Source organism: Hemicordylus capensis, chromosome 3 (assembly GCF_027244095.1).
Source record: "Hemicordylus capensis ecotype Gifberg chromosome 3, rHemCap1.1.pri, whole genome shotgun sequence".
In the NCBI taxonomy this organism is placed as follows: domain Eukaryota; kingdom Metazoa; phylum Chordata; class Lepidosauria; order Squamata; family Cordylidae; genus Hemicordylus; species Hemicordylus capensis.
Genome location: NC_069659.1, coordinates 139286912 through 139303955, shown reverse-complemented (window position 1 = coordinate 139303955; position 17044 = coordinate 139286912). Strand labels below are relative to the sequence as shown.

The 17044-nt window shown below is 44.0% G+C and overlaps 1 protein-coding gene across 5 annotated transcripts in view; it reads right to left on the bottom strand.

The window, feature by feature from the left end:
* The window catches only part of SH3RF3 (SH3 domain containing ring finger 3), a 334223-nt gene that overhangs the window by 56999 nt on the left and 260180 nt on the right, over nucleotides 1-17044 (bottom strand). The window lies entirely within an intron of this gene.

Genomic DNA, 17044 nt, shown 5'->3' with positions numbered 1-17044 from the left:
TCGGAAGGATGGAAGGCTGAGTCAACCTTGAGCCCCTGGTCAGGATTGAACTTATAACCTTCTGGTTACAGGGCGGCAGTTTTACCACTGCGCCACCAGGGGCTCAAAAAAACATTGTGAATAGGGTGCAGCAAACGATACACCTCCGGAATACTTATGAGCTGGTATATCACAAGGCTCTAAACATGATCTGTGTGTAGGGCCTAACTGGGCTCTGCAAGGAGCTCGCCCGGAGCGGCCCAATAGGCTGCCCACACAATTACTGGCTCCATCACGGAGCCAGTAGGGGCGGTGGGGATCAGGGGCCTCCTGGCCTGCAGAAGTCCCAGGATGTCCTGCACGAGTGTGTGGGGCATTCTGCGGAGACCTATGAGCCGGGAGGCTTGTAGGAGCCTCCTGGTTGGGGGTCTCCTCGTGAGTTGCTGTGGCACAGAGCCGCAACATGGCAACAAACGATTGGTGAAATGGGGTTAGTGGAGTGCTCACTCTGCTAACCTTGTTTAAGGGTGGGGCCCGTAAAGGAGGTTTGCTGCTGGGAGCCGCATGGCTCCTGTTGCAGCGCATGACCTCCGAAAACCGGGTTGGGCTCCCGCCCAGTTTTCGGAGGTCGTGAGAATAGCCTCCATGTCTTGTGACTGAAATGTCAGCACTTCAAATAATGCATAATTATTTTAGTTGCTTTGTTATTTTTTAACAAAGCAAATGAAAGAAATATGCACTATTTGAAGTGCTTACACTTCAAATAAAAGGAATATGCATTATTTGAAGTGCTTTTAGAGTGCCTCTTTATTACATTGAAGCATGTACTTTTAGCTTTACAATTTCTAAAAATACCATTCTGACACACGGAACACTTGCTTATTAACAGCAATTACAGTTCAGCTGCAACATGCCTATTGCTAGATTAAGATGAAACACAAAACCATGGTTTCTTTAGCTAAAACCAACCCTCCCCACAACCATGGTTAGTTTGAAGCCAACAAACCAGGACCTGAAACCACAGTTTGAAGCTGCTTTGTAAACACAGAGAGGTGGGTCTCATGATTGGTAAGACCTGCCATAACGGGGTTAGCAGGGAGAATGGGCTTAGACGATATCTGCTGCAACCTTTGGCAGCTGGATCGGCTGCCCACACAACTGCTGGCTCTGTCATGGAGCCGGTGGAAGCTTGGGAGTTTGGGTGCCGTGTGGCCTCTGGAAGTTCCAGCATGCTCTGTGTGAGCGTGCAGAGCATGCTGGAGAGACCCCCAAGCCGGGAGGTTGCTTTTTAGCTTCCCAGGTTGGGGTCTCCTCGTGAGTTGCCACGGCGTAGAGCCGCGCCACGGCAACACACAATCTGGAAACTCCGGTTAGCGGAGTGCTCGTTCCGCTAACCTGGGCTAAGGGGAGGGCTTTGCAAGCGGGTTACCAACTTGTAAACCACCGGGCTCACCTGCGAGCCCGATGGTTTACACGACCAGCAAAAATCGGGCTAGGCTCTCCTAGCCCGATTTTTGCTGGACATGAGAATAGCCTCATTGGCTATTCACACGCATGGAGGAAACTGGGCTAAGGGAGCCAAGCTCGCTTTCCCCTGCGTGCATGAACTGCTGGGAAATGTGCAGCTCCCACAACCTGCCTAATTGTCCCCCCCAAAAAACAAGCTCAGCAGAGCGAGCACTCCGCTAACCCCATTATGGCGATCGTGAGGCTCTGCAGCATGATTCTGAGCCGCAGTGACTCACGAGTAGACCCCCGATTGAGAGGCTACAGCAAGCCTCCCAGCCTTGGGGGTCTCCCCAGAATGCTCGCATGGGGCATCCTGGGACTTCCAGGGGGTGGCCCATGATCCCCACCAGCTCCATGATGGAGCTGGTAGTTGTGCAGGTGGTCAATCTGGTCGTCCAGGGCTAGCCTGGGGATTGTCTGCGGGCAGAGCGGGCTTGACCCACTCTCCCCGCTGAACCCCTTAAGGTGAAGCTCTATACACTGTGTATAGAGCTTCACAGTTATATTTATATTTGAGTCCACAGATCATCAACAAAAACCAGTTAGGGTTACTTCTCTACCCCAACGAAGCTACTGCACCATGGAGATGAGAATGGGCTTATGAATCTGAATCCTGAGTACACGGAAGACTAAAGTGCTCTAAACTATGCCTCCCCTGCTATATGTCTGCAAGCTCAGCCCATGATTTGAATTCTGAACTATGGTTACCACAAACCATGGGTTTGCTTAGCCTATAAATCTCAGCACTCTGCATTTGGAAAGCAAATTTTTATAACTAATTTACAAGATATGCTCAGTTTTTCGATCCCTGGAAGAGCATTTAAATTGATAAGTGGCATCATTCTCCAGCTACTTCATCTTCTGTTTAGTTCTTTGTGTAATAATAACATTTCACATGCTTGATGAAAAATAGATTATCATAGTTTAATCCAGTATGGTTTTATTCTGATTATTAGTTTTTATTACCAGGAATGTTGATCTTGCGAGCGCAAAGGGGCACACCGCAGAGCAATGAAATCATCATGATCATTTCAACATTGTTTGTACTGAAGTTTACATTGCTTTTCACTCTCAGCTCACAAAGCACTTTCAAATAGGAAATCAGACAGAATTTTACCTATGACTAGGGATATGCACCCTTTTAAATGAAGGTGGTAGGTCTTCTGTAGATGATCATAGCTAAAAAAGCTAAGTCATTATGATGGATGGTGTGCATGTGCATTGGAAGCAGGAGTTGTGGAATCCCTGTCAATAAGAGCCAGGCCACCCCGTGTAACTTTCAAGTTAGAATAAAAGCAATGCAGGGGTGGGCGGGTGGGGGTGGGAATTCTTTTTTATGGATTGTTAGTGGATGGATGGCCAGCAGATGGCGAAATTATGTTCTTTAACATTATCTGGATATTTCATTACATCTCCCATTGAAATTTGTGCTGAAGTTGGAATAAATTACCATCTGGAAGAGCCCCCTGTGAGTAGTGGCCAGATTATCCCTTTCCAGTTGATGTGCCTTTGAAAAGGCAAGCCAGAAATAAATAAGGCTGGGTTCTGCCATGGGGGCGGGGAGAGCCTTTCACTCTGCAGACTGTTAAGAACAGTAATAACAATAATCAGAATGGGACAAAAAACTCCAATAGAACAGCAGCAGCTTTATTGCAAAAACTCCTCTTCAGAGAACACAAGCTGACTCCTCTTAAATTTCCACTCTCTATAAGTCCCTTGGTTCCTCCCCTGGGCAGGATCATATTTCTCTACAGAAACCATAGTGAGCCAGTGAAAGAGGGCATCCTTCTTTAGGGATGTACATGAACCTGTTTTGAAGCCCTTTTACAGGCCTCCAAACAGGTTCAAACACTGGGCGATTCGAAGGCAGGGATGGGACAAATTTAAGGGCGGGGGAGGGTGCACTTACCCCTCCCTCCGCTCCCCCCCTGCTGGCACCTGCTTGAAAACCTGTCTGGCGGGGTGGCAGTGTACCTCCGTCACCCCATCCACTCTTCGGACTGGAAGTAGGCAGAAATTGCTTGCGCGTGGAGAGAGGGGTAAGTGCACCCTCCCCTGCCCTTAAAGTTGTCCCACCCCTGCCTTCAAACCAGCCCCCATTGGTTCTGTGCACATCCCTATCCTTCTTCCCGACATGGCTTCCTCCTTGCAATTGAAGAGGTAGACCAGCAGCAAAGGGAGACAGAGGTATGTTGTGAAATTTGTGAGGAGGGTGTCTTGGTGTGCTTGGTGATGGAGAAATTCCGGGAATTCTGGGTTCATTTAATGGGCAGAGGCCCTCACCATCCTTCAGGTTCAAGCTTTATTGATCATGGCATGCTGGGTGTCTCTCTTCCAAGAGCACACACTCAGGCTTTTGGCAAGAGTATTTTATACTGTTTACATACAGGCTATAGGATTGAGTACAGAGCCTATCAGAGGCCAAAGTTTCATGGTATATACCAATCATACTAGTACAAGCAGAATAAAGCTTAGCCATTGGTAGACAAGGTGAACCAATTACAAGGCAGAAACCAGCAATAATGAACCAATCAGCTTTAGCTATGTTTATGCCTAGTCAGGACAGGGCAAGCTGTAGTCGACATGTGTCTATCTCTACTCAGGTGGGGCAGAGTATTGTTTCCAAGAAAAGGGGCCCTTGTAAAAGCAGGGTGCAGAAACCTGTGACTTTTAGGACTTATGTAGGTTACACAACTAGGTGAAAGGGGACAGTGAAATTTGCCTTCATCATTGGTGAATATTTTTATGTTTATGACGATTCACAGAATCTTATGTATCCACACCTTACATACTAGCAATATACAAATATCTTTCACCACCCAACCATTTACTATGACAGCAGAAACTGATGTGCCATTATTATATTTACAGCACCCTATAACTGATTCATTTTGTGAGAACTGAATAATTTATTTTATTTCATGATCCAGTTCTATGCATATTTAGAACTGGGAAGGAACTGGCTAATGGTCCTAGGTTGGGGACTATTAGCCAGTTCCTTCCCAATTCTAAATATGCATAGAACCGGAGCATGAAATAAAATAAATTATTCAGTTCTCACAAAGTGAAACAATTATAGGGTTTCCCCTTATGGCAAGTGGCTTGACTTACTTGCCCGAGTAATCTACATCTCTTCTGCAGACAACTTTGGCATGGCAACCTCTCTGCTTGTGACATACTATAACCTAGATCCAAATTTCTAGAAGACTGATGGGTCTAGGATCCTATTTTAAGGCAGGTGGCTAGACTTCATGACCTTGGGTTCTCCTTAGTCCTTTGATTCCAATAGTGATTTCAGCTAAATTTAGGAGGCTTAAATAGAGGCTCTATTCTGAAGAAAGAATGTGAAACCCTTTGAAACCAAAGAGACAGCACTGGTGTCAGTAAGGCAATAGTTTAAATTATGGCTGTCAACATCAAATAGTAGATTGTTGGTTGATTAATCATTTGATTTTTAACTCATTCAACAATTAATTGATTAAGTGTAAACAAAGATGAATATTAACAAAAGTTTAATTTTGGTGTGCTTTTGAAATTGAAGAAACACGACAACTTACAATTTAATAATCAAAAGCTACCACTCACTGCTGGAAGGAAAGAATTTTTTTTCATTTCTTATTTCAATAATTCACCAGGGTCAAAATATGTTCTTCAGAGAAACAAGGTTGCCCTTAATTTGCAGCTCCACCAATTAAAGTCTTTGGCCATCAATTAACCAATTAAAGTTTAATCAATGAATTCACTAATTAAATTTATTAAAGTTTGCAAGCTCTTTGAGCCAAACCACACAATTATGTTAAATGCAGTTTGGCCCAGTGTGTTTATTTTTTAAAATTGTAAATACTGGTCATGCGGTGGGAATCAGAACTGGGACTGCATTTTTTTTAAAAACCTTTCTCCTCATGTTCTGAGGAGAATAAAAAGCCCCTCCCTTGAAGCTGCTATTTACTTTGGGAGGTAAGGTGGCAGGGACAGCTTTCCTTTCAAGACAAAAAGCAGCTGGAGGAGCAGATTTTTGTCAGGACTGCAGCATAAAGGAGACAGGTTAAACTCTTCTTGTATTGTGGTCTTTATTGTGATCAGAGCTCGCACAGCTACTATTTCCCATTTTAAAACAAGTTTTTCTAGTAAGAACTAATCAGCCTACTTTCTTTTCACTGTCCCTACATCTGGACTAAATTTGTTGCAAATCGAGGTCCACAAGTCAGATCTCTTGTGCCTCAAATGTTCATGCGTCTGCCATCTTCAATCGGGGTGCATGTCATCATTACAAACTACATCATTGAGGCGTCCCTGTGTGTCACTCACTACCACTGTTCCAAATTTGGTTCAAATCTGTTAGACAGTCCTCAAGTTAGTGCACTTGCATGTCAAAAGTTTATGCATCCGCCATCTTGGATCAGCGTGGGTAACATAATCACAAACTACACCATTGGGGCATCCCCATGTGTCCATTCAGTTGTAGCAAATTTGGTTCAAATTGGCTGTCAACAAGTTAGTGCACTTGTGCCTCAGATGTTTGTGCCCACCATCTTGAATTGGGGTGGATGACATCGTCACAATCTTCACTGTTGAGGTGTCTCTATGTGTCCCTACAGCTGTAGAAAATTTGGTTCAAATCGGTTAAATGGTTCACAAGTTAGCTCACGTGCCTCAAAGGTTTATGCCTCCGCCATCTTGAATCAGGGTGGATTACATCACCACTAACTACCCACTGAGGTGTCCCTGTGTGTCATTCACTACAATTGTATGTAATTTGTTTCAAATCAGTTAGACAGTCCACAAGTTAGCCCACTTGCACCTCAAACATTCATATGTCCACCATCTTGGATTGGGGTAGATGACATCATCACAAACTATACCACTGAGGTGTCCCTACAGCTGCAGCAAATTTGGTTCAAATTGGTTAAGTGGTTCACAAGTTAGCCCACTTGCACCTCAAAGGCTTACATGTCCGCCATCTTGAATTGGTGTGGATGACATCATCACAAGCTATGCCATTGACATGTCCGTGTGTCACTCATTGCAACTGTACACAATTTGGGTCAAATAAGTTAGGCAGTCCACAAATTAGCCTGCTTGTGCCTCAGATATTCATGCATCTGCCATGCACATCACCTGGAGTGAATGACATCATCACACACTATGCTATTAGGGCATCCCTATGTGTCCCTAAAGCTGTATCAAATTTGGTTCAAATCGGTTAAGCAGTTCACAATTTAGCCCACTTGGCCTCAAAAGTTTACACATCCGCCATCTTGGATTGGTGTGGATGACATCATCATAGACTATGCCATTGAGGTTTCTCTGTGTGTCATTCACTGCAGCTGTACCCAATTTGGTTCAAAGGCAGTCCACAAATTAGCCCACTTGCACCTCAGATGTTCACACAGCTGCCATCTTGAATTGGATTGGGTGACATCATCACACACCACGCCATTTGGGCATCCCTATGTGTCCCTACATCTGTAGCAAATGTGGGCCAAATTGGTTAGGCGGTTCACAAGTTAGCCCATTTGCGCCTCAAACGTTTATGCGTCCGCTATCTTGGATCAGGGTTGATGACATCATCACAAACCATGCTGTTGAGGTGTCCCTATGTGTCCCTACAACTATACCTGATCTGGTTCATATTGGTCTAGGTGTTGCAAAATTGATGGGGGACACACATGGACGGACACACAGACAGAATGCCAGGTAATTTCATAAGCCTACTGGAAAGTAGGCTAAAAATCAACATTCAGGGCCAAAGTGTGCATTTAACATGCAGTCTGTAAATGTTTCAAGAACATTGATCAAAGATAATCACATTCATGAGGGGTTTTTTTTTGTTTTTTTGTACATACATTCAAAATATATGTAGACTAAACATGTAGAAGGAGGAGCTGGACTGCACCCACTATTTCAGACCTTGACCCTCCATGTGTTCATCAGCCTCTGTAAACAGAGCCAATGAATGAGTAGAGATCCAGGACAGAGACAGAGGAATGTTCTCGCTCACTCCCCTACAAGTTGACTCCCCTTCTCCCTTGTGTGCATTTCAAACACATATACAGATCTTCTGAAGATAAGAAGCACAGCTTCTCTTCCACAATCCAGTTTGACTTTCCAAGAATGGCAGCTAGGAGTTGTTGTTTGTAAAAATTAATTCAATAAGAAACTTCTTATCATCATCATTTTAAGTTATTTTGGAAAATGAAATTATTTCAAACTTCTGATTTACAGAGAGAATAAATGTTTCAGGCTTTAATAATGGTAATATTAACAAACAAGTATACTTTTCAAAGGAACAAATTTAGAGCACTTCTCAGTTCAGAAGCACTAGTGCTTCTAGATTTGAACACAGTTTGAAACACATTTGGCTCAATTGTAGGTTCTATATCCATTCTAAAGTGATGGATCCATTTATTCAGTTATTAAGGGGATGAAATATATTTCTAAATTCTCCACCTCTTTATGGTCTTGTGGGATTTTTCAGATCCATGAGGCACTTTTTATAAGCTGTGAAGTGTGACAAAGTTTTAATTCTTATTTTCACCTCACCGTCTTTTAATTTTAAAACTTCTACCAGTCATTTACTTAGCTGATGCCAGCACCAGGATGTGGTACAAAGGTAATGATGAAGAATCAGCTCTCTCTGAGGCTGAGCTGTGTGTCTGGTTGTGTGTTCATTGCCCTTCTGAAAAGGACAGGTATTGGGATATTACAGAGGAGCAGAGGTTTTAGCAGCAGAGAAGAATCAGGAGGGAGAAACACATTGTACCTCAATCCACTGTACATTAGGCGGCCTGATCATTAAGAAGAGTACAGGTGGCTCTCGTTACCTGCGGTCACGGCAACTGCAGGTTTTTAATTTTTTTTTTACATATTTATACTGCCCAAAACTTATGTCTCTGGGCGGTTTACAAGATAAAACATTAAAAAATTAGTTAAAAACAAAAAAAAATTAACACACAACAATTTAAATTTTTTTAAAACAATATTCTAAAACAACATTAAAAACAATCAAAACAATATCAGTTAAAAGCCTGGGTGAAAAGATGCATCTTTAAAGATTTTTTAAAAATTGTCAGAGATGAGGAGGCTCTTATTTCACTAGGCAGAGCATTCCAAAGCCTTGGGGCAGCAACAGAGAAGGCCTGTTTTGCGTATCCATAGATGGGCCTTAGAGGCCTGGTTTCATTATCCGTGAGGCAAAAATAGGGTTATTTTTGCCTATTCGTGGTTGCTGAGTGGCCGGAAACGACTTCCAGTGACATTTCCGGCCACCATTTTAAAACATTGAGTCATTTGAGGTTCCTTCTGTTTAAAAAACTCTTTTGGGGGTGAATATTCTCCAAAAATTAAGCCAGTTTGCAGTTTTCCTAGGGTATTTCTGGAGCTCTGGAGAGCAAGGTACTGTTCATTTCTACTCTTATTTTTTTCCCCCTCCCACTTTTTTGGCATTTGTGTGTATAGGAACCTAACCCCTAGATTCCCATAGAATTCCCTAGATTCACAGTTTCCGTATTTGCGGTTACAGGCGAGAACAGAACCCCAGCCACCTGTACTCTGGGAACTGAGATGAGTGTGTGTTCCATTCTCTTCAGTTATCCAGTTCAGACACTTAACTACCTGAGCAGTGACAGCCTTCATGTGGAGATGGGCAGGCACTCTCTTCCACATACCCATAACATAATGAGGAAATGCACATAAGCAGCTCTACCCAGGCTCGCACAGCCCTATTTGGGTAGGGCTGCCCATGTGCAGCGCCAGGATCAAACCCAATCCCGATGCTGCCATACCAGGTAACCCAAGTATTTTACCCAGGCTATTATTGAGGTAGAAGGGTGCAAGCGTGCCCTTCTACCTCAATTTCTGGTCATGTGCATGCTCAGGCTGCTTGCAAAGCCAGGTGGCAAGAGTGTCTGGCAGTCAGAGAATCCCCTGATGCACCACACTCCTGGTACAGTGCATTGTGGGATGCTGGAGGACTTCCTCCTCCGGCTCTCAGCTCTGCTGCTTGCCATGGCGCTGATCATGTGTCGGGCAGGCGGTGGAGATAAGGTATGCTGGGACATCATGTGTGTGGAGGCATGCAGGAGCCTGTCTCCACGCCTTCCCTCTCCAGCGAGATCATGAGAACGACCTCAGTTTGTGACATGGGTGCTCCATGTGGAGGTCCATGCATGACTGCCCAATACTTCTCTCATACAGAAAAAAAGAGAAAGGCACAAAATGGCACAAATCAGGTGTTTATGTGTATGGATCTTCAGGTGGTGCTCCTGTATCTTACAGTTTAAGCGGAGAGGAAGAGCACACTCCTTCAGCATGCAAGGGCTGTTGCTGCCTGGGTAAGTGTCTGAATTGGATCTATGTGAAGGGAAACTGTAACATATCCAATAGGATTCCACTGCCCATGCAAAGTTGCATTTCATAGGAAAAAATGGGAACATTTGTGTAGCATAGGTTTACAATTACAGTGTGCCTAATTTCCTGGTAGTAATTGTTACCTGTTGTGTTTATTATTTATTTACATTCCTTTCCCACCTGATCCCAAGTGTCCAAGGTGAGTTACAATATAATCTGCAGGATAGTTTTGTCTCATGAAGACCCTGTGAATTCAGCTAAGGGACAATTATTTTCCCAAGACCATACAATGTACTTCATGGCTGAGAATGGTTAGACTGTGGGCATATATCTTTAGATCCAAGACTCTCTGCTGCATATTAGAAATACTCTATAATTAATTTTTCTTATTCCCAAACACTGCATATGGATGGTTAAAACCAAATACCTTGTCCAAAAAACAAACGTGGTACAAATTCGCTTCCTTGGAGTTTGGCTTTGTTATGCACTAAGTACATACATTCAAAGTACACATATTTAGTTGCTTTAAGCAGCATTCTTAGTATTATCACCAATAAACAGGGAAGCACGTTGTTCACAATGGGGAATTGTGATTTACAGGCCCATAATCTATAGAAAATTACATTGCATTGATCTGTTATCAGAATGATGTTGACAGATTTCTTGCTTGTCAGCAGGTCATCTGTTGTTTGTTAGCAAAGGATCAATTTCTAGAGCAGAAATTCCACCATCTAGCAAAATAACAGAATGGATCCCTCTTACTTGGGAGTTTGGCCAGACATTACATTACATGTTTAACAGGGCTATTTGAAGGGAATATGACCCTCTCTACATACATACACCTGCAACAACAGTCAAACACAAAATAAGGTAGAAAGCAGCTAATTCCAACTGCCATGTCTTAGCTGTGTTTGTAAATATGTTACTACAAGTAAGAACCTGCAAGCAATTGTGAGCAGGAGGAAGGGGGAGGGGATCCTTTATCCTTCCCTCCCTTTTACCTCAGTCTACCATTTGTTGCCCCACTGTTCCCCATTCACATCTTCTTCTCTCTCCTCACCCAACCTTTCCCCCAATCCTTCCCGTGCCCTTAGCTCACTTTTCTACTCACTCATTCAACTCCCATTTGAGCTCTCCTTATTCCATCCCCCAAATCCTCCCTGAGATAATCTTCCTCCCTCCTTGACCTTCTTTGCGATAACCACAGGTAACATTAATAGTGCTTCTGAATATCATGCTTAAGAGTGGTCATAGCGCTTTCTTTTCAAAAGACCACAATGGTGGCGAGGCCCTGGTCCAAATGAAAACCATAGGAGTGGGGAAAAGAGAGTTTAGCACTTTCCCCTGCACTGTTTCCCCTTTGGAACCCACCCCACCCACCCACCCATGATAGTGAGTGTGGCTGGTAACACTTGGTCTCCTTTGTCCTCAAAGTGATTGGTGGTGCTTAAATTTATCATGGTAGGGAGCAGAACCGAAGAACGGGCACATTGGAGGATGCAATAACTCTCAGGCTGAAGCTGGTTTCTCCAGAGTTGTCCTGCCCAGCGGCTGCTAGTGTTGGCTGATCAAGAAACAAGTTAAGCTTGTTTCCTGATCAGCCAACACAGTTCCTCTTCAGGAATTTCTGTCCTCTTCAGGAAGGTCCTCCCAGGAAGATCACTACTGCTGGTGATATTCTCCATTGACATGAGAAGTTCACATGTGCATGGGCAGGACATCAGGAGTCTGCTGAGGGGTGGGTGGTGCTTGTTTTGACATCGTCCCCTGATATTTTTATGCTCTCTCCAGCATTGCTCTGTCCTTGCTTAGGGTCTTAGGACATCCCATTTTACAATTATAAGTAGTGACTGGTTTGAACTGTTTTTAATTTAAGAAAAGTGGAATATGTTAAAATATCTAAAAATAAATCAATTCCACAAATAAACAAACAATAAATATTAAACTGTAGCAACAGCATGCATTTTCAGTCTACATTCTGTCCCGTCCCACCCCCCACTTTTTCATTATAGGTGGGGATTTCTAAAAAGCAAATCCCAAATGTTTTTTAGTCTGTTTGAGGGTTATGGAAGACTTTGTTAAAGCCTGGGAGCCAGGAGGACAGTCGTAAAAATACCAAGAGAATCCAATTTCGCTGCAAGTTGGAGGGGGAAATTGCTGTTTTTATTAGATAAGCGTTATCTTTAACAAAACCAACAACTCAGTATTGCTTATCCCAACTTTAAAACACATATATCCAAATCTCACCATGAGGTAATTCTGGCTAAGGATGTGCGTTTTGTTTCGGATACAAAACGTTTTGTGCACAAAGCAGGCCATTTCGGCTGTTTTGTAGCCAAAGCAAAACACCCAATGCTCAAAACAGAAAATTTTGTAGCCAAAACGTCCCTGTTTCGGATACAAAACATTTTGTTGTTTTCGGCTGTTTTGGAAACTCCATTTTGCAATCACAAAAAGTCTTTCTCCCTCAGTCTCCATTTTGAGTTTTGACATCTGTTTGAATTTCCAGCCCTTCCAGCCTGCAGATTGGCCAGCGAAAGCATGGGGCTGATCTGCTGGCAATTGCCTCCTTATTCCTTTTAAGCAAATTTAAGGGTAAATTTTACCCTCATTGGCTAGTGGGGCAGTGTGCATTTACCCTCATTGGCCAGTGGGACAGTGTGCATTTCATTGTTGTTGTTTCACACTGTTGTGTGTAGATCAATTGCATTTTGGGTGGGGGGGATGTGGATGTGCATGACCTTTGGAAACCGGCCTGATTTTTTCCAAAGCTCTGCTGTTGTTAATGTGTGATGTTGATGTTATTTGGGGTGGATTTGGGGCAGAAAGGGGGATTTGGGGCAGAAGAGTAGTTCAGGTGGTAATGCCCCCCATGGGTGCCTGCTGCCACCCAGATTCCAAAGGGTCATTCTTTAATTTTTTAAAAAGAATTTCTGAAGTTGGCATGTCTTTGGGGCAGATTCGGGGCAAAAAGGGGGCTGAGGGGAAAAACAGTGGGTTGGGTGGCAGTGCCCCAAGGGGTGCCTGCCACAACCCAGATTCCAAAGGAATAGGGCAAAGGGCTGATTTCTTAGGAATTGTTGAAGTTTACGCTTCTTTAAGGTCCCCCCCCCAAGGAATAATGGAGGTTTCAGCAGACCCATAACTCCACCTGGGGGGCACTGGGGTGGCCTGGAGCGAGTGGTGGTGTAGTGCTCATAGGGTGCCAACCACCCCCATGCTGGATCTGTTGTTTTTGAGGTGTTCTGAGTGTAGATTCTCTGTAGCATATGAATATGAGATTTTCAATGACAAACCATGAATCCACTCTCATATGCTAACAGAGAATCTGAATCTACACTCAAAACATCTCAAACAACAGAACCCAGTACCCCATGGGTTAGCAACCCATGAGGGTGGTTGGCACCCTATGTGCTCTACACCACCACTCATTCTGGGTCAACCTGGTGCCCCCCAAGTGCAGTTATGGGGCAGGAATTTTGGAGGTCCATCATTCCCTATGGGGAAGAACTTTACAGATGCACAAACTCCATTACATCTTTAAAAATCAGCCCTCTGCCCAATTCCTTTGGAATAATTCTGGCAGCTTCCTTGCCCCCACTGGGCACTACCACCCACCCTACTCTGCTCTGGGCCACCCCTTTCCCCCCAACATGAAGCTATACTTTTGCTGAAACCTCCATTCTTCCCTATGGGAAAAATCCTATACTTCAAAAATTCACCAAAAATCAGCCCTTTGCCCAATTCCTCTGAAATTTGGGTGGTAGTTTCCACCCATTGGACACTACCACCCCCACCCACTAGTTTTTCCCCGGGGCCATTTTTTAAAATCCAAAACATTTCAGATTCAGATTTAGCAATTTCGAACGAAGAACAAAATTGGGGTGTTTCGGATTGGCTGATTTCGAACAAAGAACAAAATGGGGGTGTTTCAGATTCGGGCCAAAAACAAAACAGAAAACAAAACAAAACGCACAACCCTAATTCTGGCTACATTCATTAATGAAAGGGAAATGCACTGATATATTTTATTTTCTACAAAAATGTTTAGTCTTCTCCAAGAAGGTGTGTGTGTATGTGTGTGTGTGCGTGTGTGTGTGTGTGGTGTGTGTGTGGTGTATGTGGTCCTATCTAAGAAGTAAGACACACACACACTCAGATATTTCATGCATAGTGATTAATATGCCAACTCCTGGAAATATCTGAGCTAGAAAACCAGCTAATGGTCCTTGAGATTTATGCTCCTCATTTCTGTCAAATTCACTGACTCCATAAAACAATGGGTCATGCAATCACTCCAGGTCTTAATGTTCTTCGAAATAATGTGAAAGCACTTAATTCATAGTTGTGCTACCAAGTATTGGCAAGAAAGAGCTACAGTCAAGAAAGATCAAGTGGTCTCATCAAATCTTAATTACTGAAGTGGGAGGTAAAACACCCAGTAGCTCTGGAATAAGACTTTTAATAGTGATATATATATATAACACCCTTATATACACAGATAAACATAATTACAGCTGCAGATGGGCACATACAACTATTTGTCTATTGCAGAAGGTGATAAACATCAATCTCTGGCTATAGGTTTATCTAGCCTATAAATTACTGAACCATCTGTGGTACTTCCAGCTTTCCCTACTACAGGCAGCATGGGTGGCTGGAGAATGTTTTTTCAATCAGTTTTTTTCTATTATAGCTGGACAGGGACATACTGATGGCTTAGAAATACCCAGGAACATCTGCTCCATGAAATAGTACAGCGGGGAAGATCTGGACTGCAGAATTCATGTGAATGGGTTTTTCAGTTTCCATTTGCATGATGAATAGCTTATGCTTATCCTAACCAGGATATCCCCTAATGGGCATTACTATCTTTTGAGTCTTATGTGAGATAAGCAAGTCACTTAGCCTGTTCCTATGAATTTTTACTCAGTAGGAAGCCCCACAAAATTCATTTGACATAGGCTTGCAGTAAACTGCAGTTTAAAAAGGCAGATTTAGCAAAGTGAATAGGAAATTTCTATTGCTCACCTACAATAGATGGCTCAGCTTCAGCAAGTTGACACTTTGATTTTGGAAAAACAGCTACTCTGCATAGTTACAAGCATTACCAAAAGTGCTGGCCTTTCTGTTATAAGGTTCCATAACATTTCCTCCAATCACTTCCTACCTCTCTGTGCTACAGTGCCAAGTCAGGAGTCCAAAAAGCTGCGGCTTCAACAATTGAAAGCACTAGCAGAGGTTTCCTTATGTGGGCAATTCCCATGGCCCTCACAGTCTGAATAGTGATCTCTGATTTAATTTAATTTAATGTTTATTTTGAAGTAAATCCTGTTGTGTTCAATGGGACTTATTCACAGGTGAACATTTATTTATTTTTATTTATTAAGAAATTTAACATACCACCCAATCCACAGACTCAGGGCAGTGTACAAACAAGAACAGCATCTGAGATTTTAAATCAATCAATCAATCAGTAACTAAATGGGCAAACGCCTGGTGGAAAATAAATGTCTACAATAAGGCTGAAAGGGAGGAGACAGACCGAATCTGGGGGGGAAGAGAATTCCAAAGTGAAGGGGCAGCAACAGAGAAAGCCCTTCCATGGGCCCTAGTACTATGGACCTCTCCGAGACCAGGGACCGAAAGAAGGGCAACCTGAGAAGATCTCACAGGACGGGACAGGACTGGCCAGGAGAGGCGGTCCTGAAGGTAAACAGGTGCTAAGCCCTGAGGGGTTTTAAAGGTGAGAACCGGCACTTTGAATTGAATCCAGAAACAAACAGGTAACCTGTGCAGCGACCGCAAGAGAGGTGGCACATGATCATAGTTCCTAGCGCCCATAAGCAGGCGGGCTGCCGCATTCTGGAAAAACTGAAGTTTCTGGGTCATCTTCAAAGGCAACCCCAAGTAGAGCGCATCACAGTAATCCAGACGAGAGATGGCGAGGGCATGAGTTACCATTGCCAGGGCCTGCCAGTCAAGATAGGCCACAACTGGTGGACCAGCTGAAGCTGGGCAAAGGCACCTCTGGCCACGGCCTCCACCTGCTGCTCAAGCAGGAGCCGTGAGTCCAAGAGGACCCCCAGGTTGCGGACCACCTCTTTCAGGGGCAGCGCAACTGCGTCCAAGGGGAGACTCAGAATCTCACCCCAAACTGACGGATGACCTGCCTCAGTGGTTTCATGTAGATGTTAAAAAGAATGGGTGCGAGAACTGATCCCCGAGGCACCCCACAAAGGAGTGGCCACAGGGCAGAGCACTCTCTACCAACACACACTGACTGAAAGCGTCCACTAAGGAAGAAACGGAACCACTGCAAAACAGTGCCCCCAATACCCAATCTGTGCAGGCACTCCAGAAGGATTCAACTGTTGATGGTATCAAAAGCTGCTGAGAGAACTAAAAGGAACAAGAGAGGGGTGCTACCCTTCATTAAGGTCATGATACAAGTCATCAACCAGAGCGACCAGTGCTGTTTCTGTGCTATGCCGTGGCCTGAAACCTGACTGACAAGGATAAGATTGCAGCCTTAGAGTCTGCATGACTCAGTATTCATTTCTGCTTCATGTTAAGTGTTTTGGCCACCAGAAGCAAGATTCCTAGTGCTAGATTAGAGATTTGAAAAGCTTATCCATGCAACACATGCCAATAGTTCCTGAGGATACCTTCACAAGGAGAACATATTTGTGACATGAGTGATCCATGGATACTAGGGATGTGTACGAACCGGTTCGAAGGTCGAGTGTTTGGCCAGTTCATTGGTAGGGGGAGGGGTTACCTTTAAGGAGCAGGGAGGGTGCCCATCCCCTCCACCACGTTTTTCCCACCGACACTGTCTGCAAAACTGGTGCCGTGGGGCAGCTGTGTGCCTCCTTGCAGCCCCATTCAGCATGCGCACCGGCAACTTTCGGTACACCACTGGATGGGGCTTCAAGGAGCTATGCAGCAGTCCCTCAGAACCGGTTTTTCAGACAGCGCCGGTGGGCACCTCTCCCTGCTCCTTAAAGCTAATCCACTCACCACCACACCAGCCGATAGATATACTGGTAGATATGATAAGATGGATACGGCCTATCCAACCCCAGCATGGCATCGCTCCAGTGGCTGTTGCTGGTGTCTACCTTGTGTTTCTTTTTAGACTGTGAGCCCTTTGGGGCAAGCAGCCATCTTATTTATGGATTTATTTTTCTATGTAAACTACTTT